The sequence below is a fragment of the Prionailurus viverrinus genome, chromosome B1 (genome assembly GCF_022837055.1).
Source record: "Prionailurus viverrinus isolate Anna chromosome B1, UM_Priviv_1.0, whole genome shotgun sequence".
In the NCBI taxonomy this organism is placed as follows: Eukaryota; Metazoa; Chordata; class Mammalia; order Carnivora; family Felidae; genus Prionailurus; species Prionailurus viverrinus.
In genome coordinates, this window is record NC_062564.1 from 12076070 (window position 1) to 12102439 (window position 26370).

General features: G+C 39.1%; 1 pseudogene; it reads left to right on the forward strand.

Annotated features, from left to right (window-relative positions):
• Nucleotides 1-12769: 12769 nt before the first annotated feature.
• Nucleotides 12770-12847, forward strand: LOC125165110 (uncharacterized; annotated as a pseudogene).
• The last annotated feature ends 13523 nt before the right edge of the window (nt 12848-26370 follow it).

Here is a 26370-nt window from a genome sequence, read left to right on the forward strand (position 1 = left end):
TCAACTTGGGGCGCCTGGGTGGCGCAGTCGGTTAAGCGTCCGACTTCAGCCAGGTCACGATCTCGCGGTCCGTGAGTTCGAGCCCCGCGTCAGGCTCTGGGCTGATGGCTCAGAGCCTGGAGCCTGTTTCCGATTCTGTGTCTCCCTCTCTCTCTGCCCCTTCCCCATTCATGCTCTGTCTCTCTCTGTCCCACAGATAAATAAACGTTGAAAAAAAAATTAAAAAAAAAAAAATCAACTCAATCAGTAAGTGTAGCACAAGGAACATGTCCTACTTCCAAAACATTTTTAAATGGGCCACTGGTCTTGATGCTAATATTAAAATTATTAAAAATATGTTTAAATATATATTCAGCTAGATTTATCTTGGTCTTCATTTTAATATGCAATATATGATACCAGGAGGGAAAGTTTTAAGTCTGTTTTTTTAGCACAAGTTTTACATCTGTTCATTAGAATGTTACCTTATAGAATGTATTTTTATATACTTAAGGAAAGAGGGTTTAGAATACTAGTAAAGGAAAAAATATCTCAGAACACATCCACTATATGTTTGGTTCATAGTAGTTACATAATCTTGATGAACAAAAAAAATTTTTTTTTTTTAATTTTTTTTTCAACGTTTATTTTATTTTTGGGAGAGACAGAGCATGAATGGGGGAGGGGCAGAGAGAGAGGGAGACACAGAATCGGAAACAGGCTCCAGGCTCTGAGCCATCAGCCCAGAGCCTGACGCGGGGCTCGAACTCCCGGACCGCGAGATCGTGACCTGGCTGAAGTCGGATGCTTAACCGACTGCGCCACCCAGGCGCCCCATGATGAGCAAAAATTTTTAATGAAATATCCATAAAAGTGTGATTCTTTAAAAATGACTTAAAAGTAAGGTTTTGGGGGCGACTGGGTGTTTCAGTCCACTAAAGGTAGACTCTTGATTTTGGCTCGGGTCACGATTCCAGGGTCGTGGGATTGAGCCCTGCCTTGGGCTCTGCACTAAGCATGAAACCTACTTAGGATTTTTTCTTTCTCTCCCTCTGTCCCTGTGCCCTGCTTCTGCTCTCTTGCACATGCTCACTCTCTCTCTCTCTCAAAAAAAAATGTTTTGGATGTGTTATACCATGCTTTACTGAGTATTGGAGTTTCCCCATCTAATCACTGCTCCTTAAAATCCTGGAATAATTACAGAGAAAAAAAGTTGCATGATGGTCAGGTCAGCAAGTACATTTATTCCAACAACACTCTGAGATTTGTTCAGTGTTACTAGTGGAATATTGTCTCCAATATAATTGTGTGAATTGTGTTAATACAATAACAGGTCTCATTCCATGGTAAAGAATGGGGGGGGGTGGTGATGTTCATGTCCTTATTTTCTTTCTAACATTTATGTTTTACCATATTTATGTTTATATTTAAATCATTATCTCTAATCATCTCTGAATCCCTTGTACCCTGCATAATTTATTGTTAGGGTTGGTTGCACATAACAGAAATCCAAAAACAATAGTGACTTCCACACACATTAGTTTATTCTCCCCTGTAAAAGGAGTTGAGAGATTGAAGGTCAGGTGCCATTATGTTACATCCTGGAATAAATCGTGTCCCTTGAGCCTAGTATCCTTCTGTTCCATTGTTCCTAGGTTGTTGGCACTTCAGCCATGGCACCTGAGTTTCAGGTAGCCCAAACTAGTAAAGGTAGGTGGGAAAATGGGATCTAACCGTGCCTGTCCAGTCCTCCTAAGACTTTCATGAAATCCTTCCCAAAATTTGTTTCTCTGTGATTAGTCAGAGCATAATCATAGATCCCTGGTAGGCTGAGAAATGTTGATATGTAGCTGGATATATTGCTCTCCCCCAATAATAATAAAGAAGTTCCATTCGTTGTAAAGAAGGCGAGAGTAGATTTCAGGTAGGTCCTAGCCACATATTAGTTTCAAGCTACACTTTGAAGGTATTAACAGATAGGGAAAACACACTTTTCCATCTCTGTTCATCTCAGCTTGTGTTTAGTTTGGCTTTGTTTTTACCATTAGCTTATTAATACATCCTTAATACATATTGCTACATTTTTGTGCTAATATATATATATATATATATATATATATATATATATATCGCTAAATTTTTCTTAAATCATTATTCCCTGCATTTGTACCATTCATTAGAACAATCTATCATGATGGCAAGATTTTAAATACTATTTCTATTTAATTATTTGTCTCATTCTAAACTACTGTGTGTGTTCATTTGTTAGGATTAAACTATTTTAGTCATAAGACCTTTATAGAGTTTTGTTAAAGCATATTCTTCTAAATTATACCTTTTTTTGGGCAAACATTTCTTACTAGTATTTATATACTCATTTATGTGAACTTATGTAAATTAACAGCTTTTGTTACAAATAATAGTAAAGATAATTTTGATTTTGATAGGAATAGCATTGAATTTGTAGACTAATGAGGGTATGATTTATATCTTCAGAAGATTGACACTTCCCTTTCAGGAACAAGATGTTGTTCTGCCTTGGTGAGTTTATTTGATATGTGTGTCCTTTAAATTTTATGGGATTATAATGTAGACAGTGTGCTTTTCTTTAAACCTCCTTCTAAGTAAGTAGTTTGTGCCGATATGTTGAATATGTATTCTTTTTGCCAAAACTTTCAGAAGTTGGCTATTGTTGGCAAATAAGAAAACTACTTATTTTGTACATTTAGCTTGCCTTTGTCACAGTATAGAATACAAAATCTCAGAATTCTGCAGTTAGTTTGCCCAGATTTTATGAGAAGGCAATGCCACCTAGAAATTAATTTATCTCTTAAGACTATTGGATTGGGTAGAACTTTGATCACAATACTGAAAAATATATCACAAATACTGTTAATAGTTCCTGTGGTTGTATTTTGATGCTAAATGTTAGGAATAGAGTTCAGGTAAATTCCTTACCAGGTTGTGGGCATATCCTTGTATTTCTGTGTTGCTAGCCTTATGTGTGTGTGTGTGTGTGTGTGTGTGTGTGTGTGTGTGTGTGTGTGTGTGTGTATGTATTTTTAAATTAGTTTCAACAGCCATTACTAATTAGTCAGGTGAGTTTCATTCTCCATTAGGATTTTTTTTTTCTTTTTCAGTCTATTGTAGTACTAAGTTTTATCTCCTAATATTGAATGATCCTTTCATTTCCTGGATGATGTCTCCTAGCTCATGATGTGTCTTTTAGTCCTCAGCTTAATCGTATTTATTTATATTTTATTCATCTATTTTGCACAAAAATGAGTTTAATCCATACACTCTTCTTACTTTTTCTATTTCTAGAATTTGGTAGAAAAATTTTGGCTTTTAAAGTTTCCAATTTTTTAAGAACTCTGTAATGGTTCGGGGCGCCTGGGTGGCTCAGTCGGTTGAGCGTCCGACTTCAGCTCAGGTCACGATCTCACGGTTTGTGAGTTCGAGCCCCGCATCTGGCTCTGGGCTGATGGCTCAGAGCCTGGAGCCTGCTTCCGATTCTGTGTCTCCCTCTCTCTCTGCCCCTCCCCGATTCATGCTCTGTCTCTCTCTGTCTCAAAAATAAATAAACATTAAAAAAAATTTTTTTTAAAAATAAAAAAAACCTCTGTAATGGTTCTATTCTTTTTTTTTTTATGTTTATTTATTTTTGGGACAGAGAGAGACAGAGCATGAACAGGGGAGGGGCAGAGAGAGGGAGACACAGAATCCGAAACAGGCTCCAGGCTCTGAGCTGTCAGCACAGAGCCCGACACCGGGCTCGAACTCACAGACCGCGAGATCATGACCTGAGGTGAAGTCGGCCGCTTAACCGACTGAGCCACCCAGGCGCCCCTGTAATGGTTCTAAATAGTATAGCAATTATATATATTTAAACAGATACCTGGTGCTAATTAAATGGATTTTTCATTTCTTTATTTTTTAGTAGTATATTTAAGTCATATGCCATTTTCAGTGAACATTAACAATTTATGAGTTTTCTGGGTCGAGGTCCATTACATTGATACTTATTTAGATATTAAAATACAAATTAGTGTATTCAAATATATACAAATATTTTCCTTTTATAATGTTTTACAATACCTCCTGCCTGGTATTGAAAACTTTTTTTGTTATTCATGTGAATTATATTTTCCATACCTTTTTTGACCCTTTCTCAAACATGCCAGGTCATTTTAGGAATTATTTCATAAAAGTATTTTTTGATGAAATTCCTTTTTCCTGTTTTAACTTAATCATTTCTGTTCTTTCTTTAATATTGTCTTTCACATTTTTGTAGAATAGTTTTCTTAAGGGAATATTTATATCATTTTTATAGTTTCTGTCCACATGAGTATGTACTTATTCAGTATGTTCCCTAGAGTGTTCATTTCTAAATATATGATATTTTATGGTTTATTTCTTGCATAACCCAAGTATCCTAATGAGCATGAATTATTCTGTTTTTAGTGTTCATTTGCCCAATGTATTAGACTTTTTTTTATCCTTTTGTTTCTAATTTCTAGTATCTCATTTACGTTAGAGACTATAGCCTTGATGGTTTTATTTTTCAGATACTTTTTGAGACTTTCTTTCTAGTCTGGTTTCCTTCTTACAAATGTTCATCTAGAGTTAGAAATAATATGTTTTCTTTTTTGACTCAGGGCAGAAGATTTTTCTCCCTACACATAGATATAAAATCATGTTGTTTTTATTCACAGACAGTATACGCTGATTTTTTTTGTCTTTTTGATCTAACATTTTCCGAGAGTTGTATAAAGTACAATCACATGACTACAGTTTTGTACATCTCTCCTTATGTGCCTCACAGTTGTCTCTTTATATATCTCAGTGCCATTCTGTTGTTTGATGTATAAATGTGTCAATGGTGGTTATGTCTTCTTGGAGAACCATACGGTATTAAAAAAGAAAACAGCAACAATGAAACCTTTTTCCTGTTCCATTGTCAGTGCTGATGCTACACTAAGCTGCTCCTTGCAAGTAAGCATTAATTGAATGACATTATCAGATGTTACTGTTCAATTCAACTCAGATATGTGCATGTACAGTATGTTTAAGTTAGAGTGTCTTGTCAGATAGCACTGTTATTAAGAACTTTAAGTTCAGGGGTGCCTGCGTGGTTAGTTCGATTGATCTCAGGTCAGGATTTCGCGTTTGTGGGTTCTAGCCCCCCATGGAGCTCTGTGCTGACAGCTCAGAGCGTGGAGCCTGCTTCAGATTCTGTGTCTCTCTATCTCTGCCCCTCCCTGGCTCATGCTCTCTCTGTCTCTCAAAAAACAAAAAACAAAAAACAAAAAAAGACTTTGACTTTAACTCAAAGAGCCGTTAGATACGGTGATTTGTATTTCAAATATTAGTAGTGATTTTTAAAATTTCAGGTTCATATTCAAGTTCATTGAGATTGCACTATAGAAATTATATGCAAGACTCAGGGGGCGCCTGGGTGGCGCAGTCGGTTAAGCCTCCGACTTCAGCCAGGTCACGATCTCGCGGTCCGTGAGTTCGAGCCCCGCGTCAGGCTCTGGGCTGATGGCTCAGAGCCTGGAGCCTGTTTCCCATTCTGTGTCTCCCTCTCTCTCTGCCCCTCCCCCGTTCATGCTCTGTCTCTCTCTGTCCCAAAAAATAAATAAACGTTGAAAAAAAAATTTAAAAAAAAAAAAAAAAAGAAATTATATGCAAGACTCATTTAAGTTTGTGATAGCTTTGATAAATGATAAACTTAAGCTTCTTTTGATGGATTTCAATAGTAACATCTGATGTTACAAATGTATATTTACCCATCTCTGTATACCACAAAAATCTCATAAAAGAAAGTCTGAATTTTAGCTACAATGTTAAAATTACCTTCTGAGAATCAAGGTATTCACGGGAAATCCAGAGTGAGAATGCATTAGTAGGACCACTGAACATTCAATAAAAGTGTTACCTTCAGTCTATTCTAGACATAAATATTATCTGGCAACCAGGACTTTACTTCAGTAGAGGGATCTCTAAAGCAAATAAAAAACAGTAGCATTAGTATGAGAATATTATTAGCCACTCTTGTTGATGAATTTTAAAAGAGAACCTGATTTTTGTCCCAAATGTGAACTAAACGTACACTTTTGTTGGGCTTCGAATTTTGATAGACTTAAAATCCTATGTCTTCTTGTGTTTTAATCATGAAAAATAAATACTAATTGCCCCGGGCTATGCATTCTGCAAATAGATGTGTAGATGTGCTTTCAGTCTCCTTTTTAAAAGAACATTGTAATTCAATAAGTGCTATGATTAAAGACTGTACTTGTATGACACTTAAGTTTTTAATGTCAGTTTCATCACTCATAAAACGTGAAGAAAAAGAGCACCCACCTCATAGATTAGTTGCGATGATCGTTTCTCAAGCATTGAGGTTTTCAATAACGGCTTTTAAAAAAGCCTTGCCTTGCCTTACTTTCTCTTCTTCCTCCTCCTTTTCCCACTATTTCTGCTTTACAAACATGCCATACTTACAGGAAAGTGCTTCTATTAAGTTGTCCTAAGAATCACCTGAGATCAAGTTAGTTCTTAGCCCAATTCCCCTTATGTAGTAAGCAGTCAGTAAATGGTACCTGTTTTTTATTATCACCTTATCTTTAGTTCTGTGTGAGAAATCAAGTTGAAAACAAACAAACATAGAATTTGGTATGAGATTTTTTAAAATCAACCAAGAATTTATACAGCGTTTATTCTGGGCCTGTAATCTTCTGAGCATATTGCAAACTTACTTGACCTTTGATTCAGTCCTGTGAGGTGGGCCCATTGTGGAGAAGACTTAAGCATTAGAAGGGTAGGAACTTGCTTGAGGTCACAGCTTGAAGTGACAGCTGAGATTCAAGCCCAGGCAATCTGACTCCAAAGCTTGTTCCTGGACCTCTAGATAAGGCTGCCTCTGAGCTTGAGTATAGCCTACTTGGGTGATTGACCAAGTTCACTTGGTTTCTGTGTCTGATGCCATCAAATACACATAAGGAAACCTCGAGAAAAGCAAGAACACCTGTGGCAGATAGTTGTTTGGATGGTTGCATGAAGCCGAATATCAAGCATTTAGCCCTTTACCTACATGTGTTCTTTGCCCAACAGATAGTTTACAAAATTTTTATTTGAGCAACTTTCAAATATGTATAAGACATCTATAAAGTCAGGGTTTTTTCTTCATGTTATGGAAGAGAAAGGATAAGTTGAAAGCTATTTATCTACCAATGTTCACATCTATGGGCTCAGTGCTTCATTTAAAAATGTGCTTCAAGAAAAATGGGGCGGCTGGGTGGCTCAGTTGGTTAAGCGTCTGGCTTCAGCTCAGGTCATGATCACCTAATTTGTGAGTCTGAGCCCAACATCTGGCTCTGTGCTGACCGCTCAGAGCCTGGAGCCTGCTTCAGATTCTGTGTCTCCCTCTCTCTCTGCCCCTCCCCTGCTCACACTCTGTCTGTCTCTCTCAAACATAAAGAAACATTAAAAAAATAGATAAAGGGAATTAAAATGTAGTTCAATAGGGGCCCCTGGGTGGCTCAGTAGGTTAAGTGTCTGACTTTGGCTCAGGTCATGATCTCATGGTTCGTGGGTTCGAGCCCCGAGTCGGGCTCTGTGCTGACAGCTCAGAGCCTGGAGCCTGCTTCGCATTCTGTGTCTCCCTCTGTCTTTGACCCTCCCCCACTTGGGCTCTGTCTCTGTCAAAAATAAATAAAATGTAAAGAAGAACATTAAAAAAATGTAGTTCAATAAAAACATACTAAAAATGAAAATTACTCGGGGCGCCTGGGTGGCTCAGTCGGTTAAGCGTCCAACTTCAGCTCAGGTCATGACCTCAGGGTCTGTGAGTTCGAGCTCCGCGTCGGGCTCTGTGCTGACAGCTCAGAGCCTGGAGCCTGCTTCAGATTCTGTGTCTCCCTCTGTCTCTGACCCTCCCCCGTTCATGCTCTGTCTCTCGCTGTCTCAAAAATAAACATTGAAAAAAATTAAAAAAATAAAATAAAATAAAATGAAAATGAAAATTACTAAAACCAACCATTGACCTAACCAATCCTTGGCATATTTGGGGGAGGAACCGGGGGGGGGGGGGGAGGGGGAAGAAGTGGTATTTAGAGGTTGTTTACAACTGGAGACAAATGCACATTAACTAAATGCAGATTGCTTAGAAAACAGATAAATGTTAATACCTTATTAGTTGAAATGCTCTTGGTTTCACAGAAAACTAGAAGAGCTAGCTCACACAAAACATGGAGGCTAACAAAAGGGTAAAGTCCCATCACCCATCCCTAAGCTTGGATGTAAACTTGGGCCTCTTAAGTAAATAAAACATGCATCAACAGGTGTCTGAAGCCAAGAGTGCTTCTTTGTCAATTTCTTAGTGTCCTTCCCACTCTATCCCTCTCTCACCCTCCCGCTTGGAATCCCACTTCTCTCTGCAGAATGGCGTGCCCTCTGTTGCCATAGAAGGATACTCACTGTAGAGCCACTCAAGTTTTATGTCCTCAGTTGCAGCCCCCAGCACTTCTTAGTTCCAAATCTGGAGAGCATCCAGACAAGGGAGGAATGCAATCTTCACCCCATTTTGCTTAGATATCTGTTCGCTCATACTTGCCATTGGGGACTGCACAAACCCAGGAAGTTAATTATGAAGGTTTTTAGAAGTGCCATGGAAAATATAAAACGAGAAGCAGAGTAAGAGAAACTGAGGGAGAGGTAGAAGAGACTTTAAATGTTAAATACGGTGATCACAGGGGTCCTCATGAAGGTGGTGTTTGAGAAAGGACTTTTAGGGGTGGGAGTTAGCCAAAGACACATCGAAGAGAGTATGTCTGGTCTCGTAAACAGGATAGCAGAATATTTCATTTTGTAGTGAACCTAGGATGTGCAACTTAAAAAAATAGCATGGGTTTGCCTGCCAGTGGTCAGAAGATAAGGCCATTTGAGGCAGAGGAAGCAAGAGAATAAAATAATGCAGATGGTGCAGGGAAGGTCTTGGAAGCAGGAAGCCATCTGACAAGAATTTTCTGTGTGAGGACTAGAGCGTGGAGAAAACCTGGAGAGTAGATTGCGCTCGTTGAAGGGACACTGACATGCCATGCCAAAGACTTAAGTCCTTACAAAGTAGGGACAGTCTGCTAATATATGTGTAATTCCTTGATTCTCTCTAGGAAAGTCTTTTTTGTGATAGCATAGATTCTCATCTCTGTTTCTTACATAAATACAGATCACACACTTTAAATGAATTTCATGTATATGTATGGCCATCAACTGGAAATACACAGAGAAGTCACTTTGAATTTTTAGTCCCACCAATCAATATTTATGAGGTCATAGATAAATTATACCACCTCACTGAGGCATCCATACTTTCAATTTAAAATTTAGATATATCATTTGCCTTTATTGATTGCCAAGATAAATCAATTAGGTAAGGTATATAGACTGGCTGAAATAGGCCCTCAAGAAATATTTGTTATCTTGCCCTCTTCTTGTAGGCTCGGTATATTCTCTATCAATTTTATTTTTCTATTCCATTTTGTATTCTGGATTCAACGTGGCAAAGATTCTACCAATAACAACAACAAAAATTAAATTGTAATAAGATTGTAGAAAAACATGTGTAAGTAAAAATCATTTTATATATGAAGAAGCTCTTGTCTCAGGAGACAAATCTATTGATGTCAACAATAATATCTATGTTGTGTTAATTCAGCAAGCTTCGGTTTTACTTTCAAGTATCAGTTTCAAGTAATACAACTTGAATTAGAACATACCTAAAACAAGGAACTTGGCATTGGTTCAATAGCTAATGAGAAACAAATTGGTAAACAAATTGATAATTCAAAATAATTTCTGTGTGTACTATACTGCCCACCTCCACATGGGACATAACTGATACGCAATGTTTTTTTGAAATTATGTTTTCTATGAGGACTCCAACTTTATTTCTCCAAATAGGCAAAGCACTAAGTTTGTATTTAATATCATTAGTACATGTAAGTGCAACATGGTGAGGCTACAGATACAAATTTTCACAGTATCCTCGATAATTTAAAAAATATATATATTTTCTTGGTACACCATGCATCAATAATCTATAAGAAAGAAACCAGAGAAATCACACATGAAGAGACCAAAGCTTTTAAACATAGGCATATATAATTTTGTTTCTATCTTCAAGTTTATATAGGGCAGCATATTTGTTTTATGTGACAGTTAGAAGTTTTTATATCAAGTCCATTCATACTTTACCAGAGCAGATTTTGTAAAATAATCTCACCCATTGACATAAATCTTAATTTTATGAGGTTTTTTGCACTTAATGTTTATCTCCAGTCATTTGTCGTTTTGATGATGGCATGCATTAGAAGTACCATGTCTTTGAACATGAGATTCTGAAGACAGTCAGTAGCAACCCCCCTTTTGCCTCCTTGTACTAATCACCTTCCTCCCCTTGAAAAAACAAGTAACTCACATCCAGAAATTTCCTCCCCCATCACACTGAGCTCCATTATTACAAAGTCTTTTGTGGGGTACCTAGGTGGCTCTGTCATTTGAGCGGCTGGCTCTAGATCTCAAGGTCTTGATCTCAGGGTCATGAATTTGAGCCATGCATTGGGTTCCACACTAGGTGTGAAGCCTGCTTGGAGAAAAAGAAACAAAGAGACAGGGAAGGAAGGAAGGAAGGAAGGAAGGAAGGAAGGAAGGAAGGAGAGAAGGAAGGAAGGAAAGAAGGAAAGAAAGAAGGAAAGAGAGAGAAAGAGAAAGAGAAGGAAGGAAGGAAAGAAAGAGAAAAAGAGAGAGAAGGAAGGAAGGAAAGAAGGAAAGAAAGAAAGGGAGAGAGAGAGAGAAGGAAGGAAGGAAAGAAAGAAAGAAGGAAAGAGAGAGAAGGAAGGAAAGAAGGAAGGAAAAAGGAAAGAAAGAAAGAGAAGGAAGGAAGAAAAGAAGGAAAGAAAGAGAAGGAAAGAAGGAAAGAAAGGGAGAGACAGAGGGAGGGAGAGGGAGAGAGAGGAAGAGGGAAAGAGGGAAAGGGAGGGAGGAAGGGGGAGAAGGGGAGAGGGAGGGGCTTTCTTTGTATTTTAAAGAATGTTGATAAGGCAACTTAGTAAACTGGAAATCTGCCTATGTGGTATCATGCCTTTATTAATAGCTATCAGCTCATATTTGAGATGGTTAATTTTGAACCCTGTAGAGACCTGAAAATTAGCATCTTTGAAAATGTTACATAGAATGTAGGTATTTTCTGCATATATTAAAGGTAATCATGAGTATTTGAAGGCCATTATGATGATCTGGTTGGAGGAAGTTCTAAGGGGAATATAGGACTCCTTAAAGGATAAGGAAAAGACAGTAAAACCTTTGAGGTCACTGAAGTATGCATATGATTTATTTCATATTTCACAGTTACTAGAAAATAAGATTATATCGCAATAACATAAACATAACTCAAATAAAAGGATCTGGAGATTTTGTTTCAAGAAAATAGTTTTATGAAGTTAAGACCCAATTTCTACTTTCTCATTAGCAGTGACTTAATTTTACTCCATATATTGTCTCAAAATAATCATAAACAAATTTGTTTTCTTAAGATCACAGAGATTTAAATTTGCTTTGATGCCAATCATTCTGGGCAAGAAAAGATACTTTTTTTTTTTAATGATGAAATGTCTTCCAGAAAGCTACAGAACTGTGTCTAATAAAACACATATCTAGGGTGAAGAAAATATCTGCTGACTTGATATGTTTTTTGAGTATTACTTTTACATTTTATGAGCTGTCTGCTGTTCTATCCTTTTCTTGATCTCTGAGAAATAAAGAGGACTTTGCAATTGGAAAACACGCATCTTTCCCTGTATGTTGCTTTTAACCAACGTTGTGATGGTATATGTCACACAGGTTTTGAAAAATGCAATGACTACAACCTTTCTGGAAGAAGAATGTCTTCCAGACTTAGTAATGTAGAGCTGAATATTAGATATAATATACACTGTGTTCACTTTTTCTTAGACTATTCAAATAATCTTTCACAGCCAGTAGAGAAGACCACTTTAGGTAACTTATTTTTTGGGTAAGCTAAGCCATTCAGTGTTTTGAGTTTTTGAAAGCCTTTTGGGAGGTACATTTATACTCTTTGCCTGACGAGGCATAATGTCTATTCCTTGACACTTTGGGAATCCCAGGGAATTAATGAGCAGGTACAGAGAGAATCTTCATATGAAAGACATCTGGTGGTACCGTTATTGTCTTAATGTGTACAGGCTACAAATGTTAGAGCCTAGAATTCTTCCCACACGGTTCACAGATCTGTTCTAACTGTACATAATGGTTCCAATAAAAGTTCTAATAGACTAAATGCACTCTATAGTTTTTGCTGTGCGTATTCCCAGAAGGGCCTATTTTCTGGATTTTTTTCTTATCTGTTACCCATTACTCTTTCCCATGAATCATGAATTGGCAGAATCTAGTGTTGTGAGGTAGGTTGTTTTTCTTCTTTGCTTCCGTTAGAAAAGACAAGAATTAGGGCAGTTGTATACTCCTATTGATTTATACTTCTGATGTGGCCAATTGGACTCAGAGAAGATGGAAAAAAGAGTCAGATACAGGGACAGAGATCAAGAGATAATGTGTGGAGAAAGGGATATGGATTGAAACATACTAAGGAAGTTCTTTAGATAAAGAAGGACATGGTGAAAATTTCAGTGTTCAGTGGATTGCTTTTATTTTTGTGTTACCAAGCTGCTTGACTTGGTTGGTAAGAATGGGGATTCTAACTTCCACTCTGTGTATCGCTTCTCGGCCTTTTGGCTAAGATCAAGTGTAGTATCTAACTTCCACTCTGTGAAGATTTTCCAAGATACCTTCACTGGGCAAACCCCTGACTGGCTGTTTTTCCAGGTCATGAGGCACAGGAAACTTTGGTGAAGCTGAGAGTCTAGGGTTCATTGACTCAGGCATAACCTGTGACCTGTCAGCTTCTCCCTTTTTTCCCCCTTGATCTGTAAGAACTTCCTCCCTTTCTCCTCTTGTTCTTTTTCTTTTTTTCTTCCCTCCCCCCCTCCCCTCCCCATTCCTTTCATAGAATTGAGTGACTCCATCACTTAACATAGAATACCCAGTATGCATCACAAGTTCCCATCATTCATCTAGCTCATCCCCTGACTACTTCATTCATCAACCCTCACTTTGTTCTCTATAGTTAAGAGTCTTTTCTGGTTTGCTTCTCTCTCTCTCTCTCTCTCTCTCTCTCTCTCTCTCTCTCTCTTTTTCTTCTCCCTTCCCCTTTGTTTATCTGTTTTGTTTCTTAAATTCCACATATGAGTGAAGTCATATGGTATTTGTCTTTCTCTGATGGACTTATTTTAGTTAGCATGAGACGCTCTAGTTCCATCCGCACGGTTGCACATGGCAAGATTTTATTCTTTGATGGCTGAGAAATATTCCATCGTGTGTGTGTGGGGGGGTGGTACATATATATATACAACACATATTCTTTATCATCAGTTGATGGACATTTGGGCTCTTTCCATACTTTGGCTATTGTTGATAGTGCTGGTATAGACATTGGGATGCATGTGTCCCTTTGATTCTGTATTTTTTTTATCCTTTGGGTAAAAACTTAGTGTTGCAATTGCTGACTCATAGGCTGGTTCTATTTTTAACTTTTTGAGGAACATCTGTACTGTTTTCCAGAGGGGCTGCACAGTTTGCTTTCCCACCAGCAGTGCGCGAAGGTTCCCCTTCAGCTTCTACACAGCGAAGGAAATAATCAACAAAACTCAAAGACAACTTGAGGAATGGGAGAAGATATTTGCAAATGGTACATGTGATGATGAAGGGTTAGTATCCAAGATGTGGGATCACGTCAGGGTCACCAGTTGTGAGTTTGGCTTTCGGCTTTGTCCAGCAAAGTTGAGGGGGGCACAAAGGATTACTAAAGACTCCATCCAAGTCAGGGGAGGTGAGAGGGAGGCTATGAGAAGTCTCCCCGAGCTGCTCTCAAGCTCCTGCATGTGCTATGATGACATTTAGAGTAACATTGCGCAATACGTTGGTGGGCTATGTGTCGGTAAGAACGTATAGAAAACGTGCAAAAAAAACCAAGACAGGATAAAATATTCCATGCGATAACATTGTCTACGGAATTTATGACAACAGGCAGGATCTAACCCCTAGATAGACATGAACTAGATAAGCAAAGTGAGTGCCCCCTAGAGAGATATGAACTAGATAAACCAAGCATGGTCTGCTGTTTTTCAGCAAGGCCAGAAAGCAGTTTTCTGCTTTGCAATGTGTTCTTTATAATCTCCTAACCCAGGACATAGCTATTTGATTTCCCACATCAAAATCTGTAAAGAACTTCTCAAACACAGCACCCAAATAATAAATAATCCAGTTCAAGAAATGGGCAGAAGATATGGAAAGTCATTTTTCTAAAGAAGATATGCAGATGTCTAACACACACATGAGAAATGCTCAATATTACTCTCCTCTTGCCGTTTCAAAGGCATTTCCAACAAGCTTTATTCATGTATTCCATTTATTTATTTTGGAGGGGCTGGTTCTTTATTTCAAAAGCACACCTGTTGATTTGCAATATCAAAATAGTTGCAGTATTAATTTCTTTCTCTCAATTAGCCCCCAGAGAGAGCGAGCACACCAAAGGAGAGTGCATTTTAAGCCACTGAGCAGCAGGATGCATACTTAACAGACCTCACAGAAACCTCACCAAAAAGGGGAATTGGGTAGGGAAAGAAACTTTTTTTAAAAGATCAGCACGACATCCGCCCAAAGACTGCAGAGAGTTCTCAGCCATTGGGATGGCCAGTGTCCCCCAACCCTAAGGAAGCAAAGTTTCAAAATAACATAAAATTTAAAACCAGTTTTGGACATAAGCTACTTAAGATCTCTCCGGCACTAACTGATACAAAGCACAATGAGGTGGCACTTTTAGAGGCAACAGCTTCAGACCCACAAAGAAGTGACAAGACAAGTCTGTTTTCATATGGCCAAATCAATGGCAAACACATGATTTTCTTTTTCTTTTTCTTTCTTTCTTTCTTTCTTTCTTTCTTTCTTTCTTTCTTTCTTTCTCCTTCCTTCCTTCTTTTCTTTTCTTTTCTTTTCTTTTCTTTTCTTTTCTTTTCTTTTCTTTTCTTTTCTTTAAAGGAGTCAGGAGAGCAAATAAATGGTCACCTCAACATCAGGGGAACCTGATTCATTCTGTGAGGGGTTGGGAAAGGGGTAAAAATACAAGAAGGATTTGGTCTCAGAGGGCTCACATCTCAATTTGGTCAATTCTGATGAAAAAATAAAAATAAAAACAAATTTGCTTGAAGATGCCTTAAAGCTGAAACTGTGAGCCACACTTTTTCGTTTTTTTTTTTTTTTTTTAATTTTTTTTTTCAACGTTTATTTATTTTTGGGACAGAGAGAGACAGAGCATGAACGGGGGAGGGGCAGAGAGAGAGGGAGACACAGAATCAGAAACAGGCTCCAGGCTCTGAGCCATCAGCCCAGAGCCCGACGCGGGGCTCGAACTCACGGACCGCGAGATCGTGACCTGGCTGAAGTCGGATGCTTAACCGACTGCGCCACCCAGGCGCCCCTTTTTTTTTTTTTTTTTTTTTTAATTTTTTTTTTCAACGTTTATTTATTTTTGGGACAGAGAGAGACAGAGCATGAACGGGGGAGGGGCAGAGAGAGAGGGAGACACAGAATCGGAAACAGGAGCCACACTTTTTCGTTTTTAACTCCTCCTGGAATCACCGTGGAATCACCGTGGGTCCCTTTCCTGTCTCTGGCCCTCAGTAAGGCAGGCCCCTGCCTTTCTCCCTCCCTCCCCTGTGGAGGGGACAGTATGCATTAAGTCAAAACATTTCTTTCCAAATGGGAGGAAGGTGTTAGACTACTGCCTCAGACGTGGAATTGTTAGGAATGTTGTACAAATGGCTGCTGCATCATCAACAATAGAAAAGGTAATTGTAAAACGTGTATAACACAACATGCTTTCAAAAACCCTTTACATTGTGCTCACATTCTCTTAAATGTTGTTTCCGAAGGTGCTCAGCCTCAAGCCCAAATGGAACCTCAGGAGAGAGGCAGGGACAGTGTTTTGAAAAAGACACAGGAGTTGGGGTGGGAGAGAGGTGGCAAAGAGAGAAAGCAGCCTTCCAGTGGAAGGTCAGCCCTCAGTTCCAAGGCCAGCTTCTGTCTGGCGAGGGAAAGGCAGAGTGGAGGTCAGAGGGAGGAGCAGAGGCAGCGTGGGACTGGGGTGCTGTACCCCTCATTCAGGTCAGGCAGAGTCGAGCCGGCCTCTTGGTACAGACGTGCTCCCCTTTGGTGCCTCTCAGCTGATCTTGCAAGTCATTGGTTGTCTTCTCCAGCTTGGCCACTGACCTCTCTGCAAACTCGGCACGGGGCTCTGCCTCCTGGACTGTATCCGCAAGAAGCCTTTCCCCGTCCCCGTATTTGTCTTCCCTCTGAGAGTCTTTTTCTTCAGCAGTACTCAGGCACTTCACGTTCAGGTCTGTCGGTCTGGTTGGCTCCTCTGTCTCCAGGCACAGGGACTCTGCGGCTTGGCTTGCTCCTCTCTGCCCTCCAAGTCCCCCTCTGTAATCCCCAGCCACTTCTTCATACTTCCCACTGCCTCTTCTGCAATGCACTTTGCTTCTCCGAGTTGGATTTCCTGGAGTTCTGTCTTTACTTCATCTTTTTTTTTTTTTTTTGGTAAATGTTATTTATTTATTTATTTATTTATTTATTTATTTATTTATTTATTTATTTATTTATTTTTGAGACCCAGAGAGAGGATGAGTGGGGGAGGGGCAGAGAGAGAGGGAGACACAGAATCCCAAGCAGGTTCCAGGCTCTGAGCTGTCAGCACAGAGCCCTAGGCAGGGCTCGAACTCACAAGCAGTGAGATCATGACCTGAGCTGAAGTCAGATGCTTAACCCACTGAGCCACCCAGGCACCCCTACTTCAACTTTTAAGGCTTGGTGTTCCGTAACTTTCATTCCTCTCTCACTCCCATCAGCGGGTTTTTCAGCTTCCTCTGGCTTTTGCAGGGCAGTGGCCAGGCGCTCCTGGGCACCGTCCAGCTCCTCGTCCACCTGCTGGATCCTGGGGTTCAAGGAGGCCACCTCATCCTCTGCCTGCTCCCAGGCTTGACTTCCCCCCCTCGGCCCGAGAGCAGAGAGGGCGCTTGGCCCCCTCCTGGGTATCCTGGCCTTCCTGCTGCAGAGCCTGGATCCTACACTTAAGTGCCTCCGTGGCGGTGACCCTGGCCGTGGTGCCCACCCAGCCCCTGCCCACTCCCGCTCACTCTTAGCTTTCTGCCGCCTCTTTTGGGCTCTGCAGATGCTTCTCTGCAGCAACCTTTAAATAGCAGATAGCAGGAAAACAGCGGCCAGGACCGGAAGAGTCTTTCAGACAACTTTTTCCTTGGGGTTTAATAAAACAGACCTCTTCTGAGAAGAAATGATCAGAGATGTCTTATGACAGGCATGGACGTGGGAAGATAAAATCCATAAGAAATAAAACTGCATATATACCTGTACATTATTCTGGCAGTCCTCAGCACATCTTCCCACGTACTCTACCTTTTTCTTGAAATTTCTGCATAGAGTAGAATAATGCAGTGTAAGAATAGACTAGGTCATCATTAACCTTCAAAATGTGTGTGCTGTCTAGTGCTGTGGGACCCCACTGCTGTCCCAAGTTGGATGCTTTTGCTATTAAATATGATCCAACTGTGCTTTTAAACTATGCTAAGCTGCTCCCATAATGGGGCTTTCTCCTTGCCTAGGATATAAGAAATTGCTGCTAGAACAACTCAGCATTTTGCTGCATTTGTCCCTTTACTTGGCTTTTCATAATGAAAAAAAAAGCTTAATGTATTTCATTTTATAGATAATTGTTTAAAGATCAGAAGGCATAAAGCTAAAAAAAAAAGGAGATCACATGATCCTAATTGAAGCATATGTAGTCATATGGCCATATATTTTTGTTTATATCATCTCATACAATTTTTATATATAATAGGGGAGTGTGATGTGTACATATGTATATACAGTTAGTTCTGTGATGTTACACACATTCCTAAAAATCACTACGCTATGCATAATCAGGCAACAAAAACCACAGGGCTTATGGAAAAAGGTTGGAGCAGAAACACTCAACGTTTTTATCAGTGACATATAAAAGAAAGAAAATAATAACCTAATAAAAGCATAGTTTCACACATAAAAAATGGTTAAAAATGCATAATGACTACGGTAAATATGGTACTTCACCTTTGAAAAAAAACAAATTTTGGAGGTCTTTTATGGAAGTGGATCTTGGAAGAGCTACAGCTTCTCAGTTACTATGAATTGGTGGAAGGCTGGGTAATCTGAAATCAGAAGGAAGGTTGCAACGCCTGCTGTGGACCGATGTGGGTCATTGCTCCGTTGTTCCAAATGCCACAGTTAAGCCACTTTTAACAGCCTCAAATCTTGGCGCAGACTTTTCTGCCTTTCATTTATAGGTCTTTTGGGCCAAGTGTGTATAATAGATATTTTATCAAGATTTTATCAAAACTGAATATTTGGGAAAAAAACTGAATATTTGATCTAGTTTATAGCCGCCTTTCACTTCTGTCTTACTGTCAATTTTCTTTTTCCCACCATTTTCTCCTCTCAATCAATGGCTTTACTCAACAGCTAAAGTCTCTGGAAATACTAGGGACATGTCAAACCACTAAATCAGCCACAGCAGGCCCATAAAGGAGCCACTGAGGGGGGATTGGGCTCTGTCGCCTTCAATTCTTCACACAGGATGCTTTACTTACACACTCTCCTTGGCATTTTGAAGCAGGACACTGAAACGATTTTGAGATGTTTAATGAGGTGGGGTTTTTTGTTTGGTTTTAGTTTTAATACATAGAGGACAGTTTACGAGTAAGAAAAATGTAACAAAACACAACCATGTACAACAATACATGCAATGAATCGAGACAGCTGCTAAATGTGGAGTGTGCATGTGGGGCTTTTGTGTGTTCCCATCACCTCGTATTAGCTGAGTACAATTTTCTACTTTTATCCATGTTTTTAAAGGGGGAAATAGCACAGACACTTACTCAAAATTTATATTAGGTCCCAAATGCTCCCAAGTACGTCAACCATACCAGGGCAAATTTGTTGCAAAACAAACATTATAGCTGAAGCCTCTGTGTGTGTGTGTGTGTGTGTGTGTGTGTGTGTGTGTGTGTGTGTGTGTGTGTGTATCTGTAGGTTTGTATGTGATGGACCTAGAAATGTGTCTGCTGGGTGTAGATGCAGACAGACTTCAGGTCTCAGGGCTTTATCTTCAACTGCAGAGAGCTACCTCGCCTGACTCGCGGTCCTTGAGGCAGAAATCCACATTGACTGATCATCTCGGGGGTCTCAAGGCCCTGGGCATTTCAGCCCATTGAGGAATGAGTCCGGAAGGCCATTTATGCTTCAAAGCTTCCCTTGAGTTTGAAAAAGAGTTTGAGAAAGTTTGACTTTTCCCTTTGCTCACCTCTCCCCCCACTACCTTCTGTAGTTGTTGATCACTTACAAATATCTTGCATGTCAAAGTCTGGCTTAGCATCTGCTTCCGCAAACTATATAATGATAGGTAGGTAGGTAGGTAGGTAGGTAGGTAGATACATACATAAATACATACATACATACATGAAATGTTTATATTTATCAAACTTTTATGTTGAAAACCATGAGTTCACAATGGTACCTACCTTTTCGTATTCTTAGACTCATTCACAGACATGGAATGTCTCCCTTTATCCTTCGTATGTTTACTTATCTGATCAATATTCTAGAATGTCATCAGTCTGCCCATCTCACAGGCGTCTCCCTCCAGCTGTGCACACTCTCACTTCGTGTCGTCCGGACTCTAGTTTTCCACCACCCTGTGCAGCTGTTTGATCTCCAACAAACTGACATGGGCCATTCACCCATGAGGACTATCTCCTTAGGACACTTGAGCTCTGACACCGTGATGAGCTGTGGCCTGCTTCCCCACTCCCATGCGGATGCCAAAAACATGATTGAGACTTGTTAATGGCCCCATATGGTGTCTATTTGTGAAGCTATTACTCCTTGTCTCGATGTCTGTTTTGTCTGATACTAAACTAGGCAATCTAGCTTCTAGTGTGTGGTGTGTGTGGGCATGTATGTGTTTATTTTCTGTTTTTACTTTGGACTGTCTTTTTGCATTATATGTTTTTAATTTTTTTTTAATTTTTTTTTAAATTTTTTTTTCAACGTTTATTTTTGGGACAGAGAGAGACAGAGCATGAACGGGGGAGGGGCAGAGAGAGAGGGAGACACAGAATCAGAAACAGGCTCCAGGCTCTGAGCCATCAGCCCAGAGCCCGACGCGGGGCTCAAACTCACTGACCGCGAGATCATGACCTGGCTGAAGTTGGACGCTTAACCGACTGCGCCACCCAGGCGCCCCTTTTTTTTTTTTAATTTTTTTTTTAATTTTTTTTTTATGTTTTTAATTTTTTTAATGTTTACTTATTTTGTGAGAGAGAGAACATATGTGCATGGGGGAGTGGCAGAGAGCAAGGGAGACAGAGAATTCCAAACAGGGCCTGTGCTGTCACCACAGAGCCTCACATGGGGCTTGATTTTAGAACCGTGAGAGCATGACCTGATCTGCAATCAAGAGTCAGATGCTCAACTGACTGAGCCACCCAAGAGCCCCTCTTTTTTGCATTATATTTAAAGTGCTTCTCTTGAAGAAAGTACAGTTGGGTAGTTTTTTTAATCTAGCGTGACGTTATTTACCTTTTATTTGGAATCCCTAGTCTGTTTAAATTTGTCATGATTGATGAGGTTGCATTTAAATCTACTGTCTTGCGATTTTCTATTTCACTATAATGCAGTATTTAATAATATGACCAGAATATAAATTTTCTGTAAAGTATTGCAGCCATAACAAATTATAAACTATTTTTTTAATTCCCATGAATATTCTTGAGATTATATATTACTCTGAAAGAGATGCCCAGGTAAATAAAGTTTAGGAAGGTCTGTTTGAGATTGTATGCCTTCACCTGATAAAACCTTCCCTTTAAGAGAGGTCAACCACATTAACTAAGTCGTAGTTCTAAACATAAGAATTTAAGTCTAGTCCGTAGATATCCTACATTTTTCTTATTGAAAACTCCCTCAGCTATCTGTTTATCGAGATCATGTCACTCACTGCCCAGAACATACAGTTATTTCTAATACTATATGACTTTTGTGGTTGTCTTTGTATATTCCCTATAGTTACTAGTGACAACTATAGACTGGAGGGCTTCTCTTGGGAGAAGAGTGAGAATATAAAGCAACTATTTATTAAGTAAGATCATTACTGGTGTAAATCAAAGGAGATTTCAAAATACTAAATTAGACAGTCATTGGCAGACCAGAAATTGAAGCTTCAGAATTTTGTCTTTCTCATCAAGGCAGCACATGTAAGTGAAATGACATCATACATTTTGTCAGTGATTCATGCATGTCCGCATCTTCTACTTCACATGTCTTTTAACTAAATATATTGAGGTTTCAGTTTTTCTTGTTTGTTTATTTTTGAGAGAGAAAGAGAGAGAGAGAGAGAGAGAGGGAGCGCACAAGCAAGGAAGGGGCAGAGAGAGAGAGAGAGGGAGACAAGGAATCCAACACAGACTCCAGACTCTGAGCTGTCAGCACAGAGCCCGACACAGGGTTCGAACCCATGACCCGTGAGATCATGACCTGAGCTGAAGTCAGACGCTTAACTGACTGAGCTACCCAGGTTCCCCTGGGGTTTCAATTTTAGGTATTTATTTGTCCTTTGAGGACAAAGCAGTGTCTGAAGGGCATCCTGTGGATTAAAACTGTTAGTTTTCTCCAAAATATTATTCCTTGCTTGAATGCATATATGCATATTTGTATGTGTGCACATGTGCACTCACACACACGCTGCATTTGTATAATGCCAAATTACTGTCCTGCTGAGAACTATCTAAACAAACACCATGACAAAATGTCGTAAAAGCCGTTAAGCTTTTAAAGAAATAGCGATCTTAAGCCCATCAACTTTAGGGAAAGTTAAGAGAAAAAATAAAAGAATAAATGTATGGCAAATGAAAAGTGGATCAGACACAGAACATGTTGTTGCCCATCTAGATGATTTTTCCTTTAATCCTTTGTATGGCTGTTCAGTAAAATGTGTAGTGTAACAATTTAGATGTTTATTACACTAGTAATACCACTCTGCTGATAGATCTGTTATCGTGCATCACTATCACAGTGAATTTGTGTATTGTTAGTTTTCTTCTCATATGTAATGGACTTCATGATTGATTAAAAATCCTCAAGGTAGTGAACTTTCATTTAAATATGTGAACATTTAGAAACAATTTTGATCTTTATCAGCAAATAATGGATTATTAATGACTTTGTTTTTTGGAAGACATATTTTAATCCAGAAATGGCTAACACTACATTTTCCTATTTGATTGGCGATCACCTGTAACGGATAGTAAGTTCCTCATTCAGATACCCCACTTCTTAAGAATAATTCTTTCAGGGGTGCCTGGGTGACGCAGTCGGTTAAGCATCCGACTTCAGCCAGGTCACGATCTCGCAGTCCGGGAGTTCGAGCCCCGCGTCAGGCTCTGGGCTGATGGCTCAGAGCCTGGAGCTTGTTTCCGATTCTGTGTCTCCCTCTCTCTCTGCCCCTCCCCTGTTCATGCTCTGTCTCTCTCTGTCCCAAAAATAAATGTTGAAAAAAAAAATAAAAAAAAAAATAATTCTTTCACAAACAGAATAGATCTCACACAGTAAAGTAACATGGTGCTATAAACCCTCAAACGTCTAGTCTTGAATTTGCCATCAGGCAGTCACTATTTTACTGGATATCTGCAGATAGAAGATGCATCAAAAATTCAGGGGTGCTCAGTCTTGATTTTACATGTCCAACTGAAATATAGCTTTCATTTTTAAATAATCCATGTAATTTTCTTTAACTTTAGGAAAGATGGGAAAGCAGCGATCCAGACTGACCTTAGATATCCAGATTTCATGTTAGCAATTGCTTTAAATATGTTTTTGCGTAATGTCTTTAACACATTTGTTTTCTCATGGAGAAAATTCATATATTTTAGTATGTCTGCAGCCTGTGTATTCCTGTCTATATATTTTAAACATCGTTGAAACATATAAAAGGAAGCCCTCGACACTTGTTTCTTGTCAGGGTTGAGGCAGCAATATACTGTTAGTGTGCTACATCTCAAAATTTTATGAGATTTCACAGTATGGCTGTGACATTTCACAGTACAGCTGAAGTGAACACAGAGTTTATATATCAGTGCATACACATCAAATGTATTTGTGTCTTTGAGAATTATATGTTAATGAGAGTCAGAGAAATCATCCATGGCAATGTGTTTGTTTGTTTGTTTGTTTGTTTGTTTGAAACATTCCCTGAGACCAAATTCCGATTCACTTCTGTTTGGTTCTAAAATTACTGTATTCAGTGCTGTTTGCATTCCCCAAGACGAAAGCATCGGAAGACGTATGTCGTCTCAGATTTTTAACCGATGCTTGTGAAAGGCAAAAGCTCAGAAAGAGTTGAAAAGCAAGAGATGATGAGAACTCACAGTTTGTCTTTAATGTGAATGTTGCTGTGATATGTGTAAATTTTAAAGACTTTTCAATGGTCATTTACAGTTAGCCACGTACAGTTTTAAATACCGTCTGAGAGTGGGAAGGTCCTATCCCTAATAAGATGGCTCATTCTAGAAAGGCGACGCAGACACATTGTTCCAAGTTCACCTGCAAGGCTGCAGCTTTGCTTTCAGCAGTATAGTTCAGAAGCATCAACTTGCCACTTTTTTGTTGTTGTTGTTGTTGTTGTTGTTGTCATCCACAGAGGCAAAGAGCATACAAAGGACATCATTCTTGACAGAGGGCCTTTTGTTTAAGACTCTTTTATTTCCTAGTAAGATATTTCACTTTGACCCCTACCGTATCTACATTATTTAATACAGGAAATCTGAAATCACTCCTTATGGGGATACTGAGGCTGAGTTTGCAGCCAAGAAGTGTAATCGTGCCCAGACGCACAAACACAGAGGAAAAGAGAAGAGAAAAAGGCTCACTGAAAATGTGGCTCTCTTTCTGGACTAATAATATTTTAATTGGAAAATTAACATTCATTCACCCACCGTATAACATTTCCAGTGAACATTTTCTGCATTTTTGCTGAGTATTATGAATAGTGATAAACACGATATTAAAAAGCTATCAAGTCTAGCATCCTCTCACATTGAGGAGAAACAAATTTCACGGAACTGGAATAAGATTGACACATGGCAAAGTCAGTTTTTAAAGTAGGTGACATATTAACCATTCGTAATATATAGCCCATTATCGCTTTTTATAAACCGAGGCAATACTAGGAGTGCATAGTTGAATTACAGTAAGAGATCTAAAGACACATTCCTTGTGGTGCCTGGGTGACTCACTTAAGCCTCTGACTTTGGCTCAGGTAAGGATTTTGCAGCGGCTCGCAAGTTCGAGCCCTGTGTGTGTATGTGTGTGTGTGTGTGTGTGTGTGTGTGTGTTGACAGCTAGGAGCCTGGAGTTTGCTTCAGATTCTATGCCTCCCTCCCTCTCCCTCCCTCTCTTTCTCTCTTTCTCTCAAAAATAAATAAACATTAAAAAAATTTAAAGATACTCTCCTCTTATTAACAATGGCACCCATCCTACTTTTTTTTAACAGCATTGAATATGTTAGATTGTAGTTAATTATATCTATAAGAAAATAAGACTCGACCTAATTTGGTTTTCTCAACAATCTAGTGGTAGAAAGACATTACTGTTGCCATTTTAGAAATAAGGAAACAGAGTTCAGCTGGAGGTTAAAAGAGTTGCTAAGACCAGGCACTGCTGAGAAATGCCAAAGACCAGGAAGAAAAGCGATCTTGTGCCTCCCCCCGACTCCCCACTCCCGTCTCTCCTGCATGCAGAAGTTCACATTCTGGATATTGTCTCTACTCATTCAGAACCACTGAAGCGCGGTTCTCAAAGACAACTTATTTTCATAAATAGCTTCTAATAACTAGCTTAGGGACTGAAAGTAGACATTAGGTGAAGAACTAGGGATATAATTTATTTTTAATTTATTTATATTTTCTTTTTTGTTTCTGACACAAACTATCTTCAGATATCATCTGGGGATACTGAGCCAGTTTGGAGGGCAGTTAAAATATGACCTTTGAGCACTTGACATACTTTTTACACTCCCTTTTCTCCCTTTTCACTGAGTAAATATTTGCAGATAAAGATAAATGAAAAAACAAAAGATTATAGGATAGATTCGTGTGAATCAGTGTAGCACCTGTTATGTCCATGGGTATTCTGTTGATTACATCTTCTGTCAGTTTAATTAATTCCATTCTCTCTGTGCAAGGTTCCAAAAAAAAAGATTAGAAGTTCAGGCCACTGCTCTTTCTGACATATCTCATGGATAGTGTAGAATGTAACCATTTTGGAAGTTTTATCTCTACTGCTTTTGGAAGTTTAAGAAGCTGTAGCTCCCATGTATGGATACATTCCAGTAATTCAGTGATTCTCAAAGTGTGGTCCCTGGACCATCAGCATCAGCATTACTGACAAAAGGGCTTAGAAATCCTTGGTCTCACCTCAGATGTACTGAATCAGAGTCTCTGGGTCTGGGGCTCAGCAGTGTGTGTCTTAAACCCTTCATGTGATCTAAAGTCTGCTAAAGGCTGAGAGTCACTTCAGTAAAGCAGACAATTATGTGGGCAGAAGCATTCTTCAGTCTTTCTGAGAAAAAAAACTTTGAGAGGTAAGTTTATTCCTCTTGACTATCGAACATCGATAGAAATCAGGAAACTGGAATTCTATTGGTCTGCCACATCTATTTTTATAACTATGCAATAGCCAGTTGATAGAATAGAGGGCGTTTGTGTTTGTACTGTCTACTCATCTTGGAGGAGTCCATTTTGCAAGAGCAGAATCAGCTGTGTGCTTCTTGTATGAAGGTACAAGCTCTCTGTCCCTTTGCTGCCATAGCCCACAGAGACCACTAAATATATTTTCTGGGAAGCCCCTTTTCTTGAATCTGAATTATAAACATTAATAAAACATAGTCTAGGGAAACTAAATTTGGTTATTTTCTTTATAACATTATAGTATATTCTATATAACATTATAGTATATCCAAAAAATAGTCATCAGAAAAATTTGCTTTGTATATTACATATAAACATTTCCAGTTGAAGTACAGGTTTTATTTTATTTTATTGATTATTTTTAATTGAAGTATACTGGACATATTAGTTTCAGGTGTGTAATAAA